We start from the raw sequence: 2548 nt of genomic DNA on the forward strand, positions 1-2548 counted from the left end.
GGCCACATAGGCCACATAAATTATGAAATTACTTTTCATTGACGGAATTTCGTTTGTGAAGATAGCATAGGGGCAACCGATCAATGTCCCCGGTAATGAGTACTCAATCACATCATGTTTGGTAGTACTACTGTATGGGTGTTCTACATAAAAGCAAATGTAAGTCGACAACATTATAATTATTAATTTTGTCCATTATATTGCAAAGTAAAGGATATCTATGTGGTCAAAAAAATTTAGATCAATATTGCACCGCTATATGTCTTTTTTTCAAATTTAAATCCTGTTCAAGTTTATACTGCTTTTCTTACTACTCCTAATAAATGATCAGAACAAGGAAGCTTGCAGTTCTGTAGGGGAAGACCGATCCTTGACGAGCATTTCTAGCGTGACACAGATAAATAATATTGGATGGAGCGGCTCGACGACCTCCTCATGTACGCTGCCGGACGCTGGCTGCATCCGATGACACCGGAGCAAGGTAGTGGTGTCGTGTAAGTTCATTTTAGATGCTAAGGACTATTATGCACAACTTAGTACTATTCTCTTGAAAGATAAACTATTTTGCCTGACATGCATACTTGCGATTATGTAGACTTAACATGTTTTTACACAGGTGCAGATTACGAACGCTAATTATTTGCACATATAGTACGGTTGCACATGTCTTTTTTTTGTCCTGATAAGTTATAAAAAATATAACTATTAAAGTATCTTTAATACACATAAATTTTTATAGTAAAAAATAATGTGGATGTTTCCTGCACGACAAAGATCTCATATAAACAAATGATTATGTATGTGATATACATATGTGTAGCAAGGATAGAAAGTACAATAAACTTTCAAGCACATTAATCTGAAAAGAAATCCTCTTATGATTTTCTTTGCACAAATATGATTGTGAAATACGATTAATCTATCACACAACTCCAATTCAATCGTGAAAGATTTTCTTTAAGAATTTATTGGTTAATACAAGAATATAAAATACAAATAACCTATGGTGCTTAGCGTAATCAAGAATTGCAGAAATCAAACTTTGATATATTGTTTGCTACAGTGTTACATACTACTTCTCCAAATAATTCTTTTTAGTCTGCATATAAGATTTGCCTGAAGTCAAACTTCATAAAGTTTGAGCATATTTATATTAAAAAATATTAACATGTACAATACTAAAGTCACAGAGTATAAAATTAAAATTCATGCCGCATTTAATGATATTGATTACACATTGAGAATATTGATATTTTTTCTGTAAGTTGGTCAAACTTTACGTTGTTTTACTTCAAATAAATCTTCTATACAGAGTAAAATATCTGGCGGGAGTATTTAATATTAGAAGTGCTAGCCCGTGCTGATGCACGGGTTGATGACTAGTAGATTATTAACTATCAAAGTCATATGGCCCTAGCAAGACATTGTTCAGGCTGCCCAGCTTGATCAACTCCTCGTTATCGTTGATAACTGTCTGGCTTTCCATGGGAAGCTCATGCCGGCAGTCGCTGACATGGTCAGTCGCCTTCTCCACACACTCGGGCAGTTCAAAGAACCACGGGCCGTCGGCGTCGCCCATGGGGACATGGAAGTCCCTGAGCATGGCGTCGCAGAGGCCGAGGGTACCGATAGCAGCATCGTAATCCACCTGGCAATACCTGAGGCCGAGCGCCTCCTCCGTACCTTTCTTGGCTTTCTGGAGTGCTTCCTTCACCTTGCCGCCGGCAGCCGCCACGTGGATCTTGAGGATGTCAACGGCGACGAGCGACAGGTCGCGGAGGTCCTTGGACTCAGAGCTCCTTTTGTCGGACCGGAGAGTCTGCACGCAGAATTCCTGGGTGACGTTCAGGTGCTTGTTGCGGCAGCTGCTCGAAGCATTCTTGCAGGTTTCTACCACGAGGTCTACCACCTTGACCTTGTCGCTGCGCCGCCGGCATGTGCGCCGATGCACACAAAAAGGAGCATGATTGCAACCAAGAAGGCAGCGGTCGCCCGTGTGGTTGCCATTGCTGCAAGGATAGCTGCAATTGTATTGTAGGCTTTGTAGCTGAGAGAGAGGTGAAGATGAATTGATAGTCAGATTTTGTAGTGCAAAGATGGAGGTGGTGTACGGTTCTTGTGACATCTATATAGTGCAGCAGCAGGTTCATAAATCCAATGCAGCTTAGTCACGGATATCCAAATAATTAGTATTTCAGACACTATATGCACAGATATGTGTTGGAAAAATGAGCAAATTACTACGAGATTTAATACGAATAAATAGGAAATAGATCATGACAGCAATAGCAGAGATTAAACTAATCATGCGAACTAGCATACTAGATGAACAGATCACATCTAGGGCATATACTAGAAACATGAGTTCTACCACGATCTCGAACAAGAAAGATAAAATAACATACGGTGCCGCGGGTGAAGCACCGACGGCGTTGACGTTGTCGCCCATGTCGTCGAGGATGAGGTTGCCGAGGTCGGGGAAGAAGTCGTCGTTCGCGAAGTCGTCGCTGCCAGCAGTCGCGCGAGTGCGCTCCCCAAAAACCTGATC

General features: G+C 41.1%; 1 pseudogene; it reads right to left on the reverse strand.

The window, feature by feature from the left end:
- Positions 1–1390: 1390 nt before the first annotated feature.
- Positions 1391–2007, reverse strand: LOC119344349 (annotated as a pseudogene).
- Between the last annotated feature and the right edge of the window lie 541 nt (positions 2008–2548).

Source organism: Triticum dicoccoides, unplaced genomic scaffold (genome assembly GCF_002162155.2).
Source record: "Triticum dicoccoides isolate Atlit2015 ecotype Zavitan unplaced genomic scaffold, WEW_v2.0 scaffold165404, whole genome shotgun sequence".
NCBI lineage: Eukaryota > Viridiplantae > Streptophyta > Magnoliopsida > Poales > Poaceae > Triticum > Triticum dicoccoides.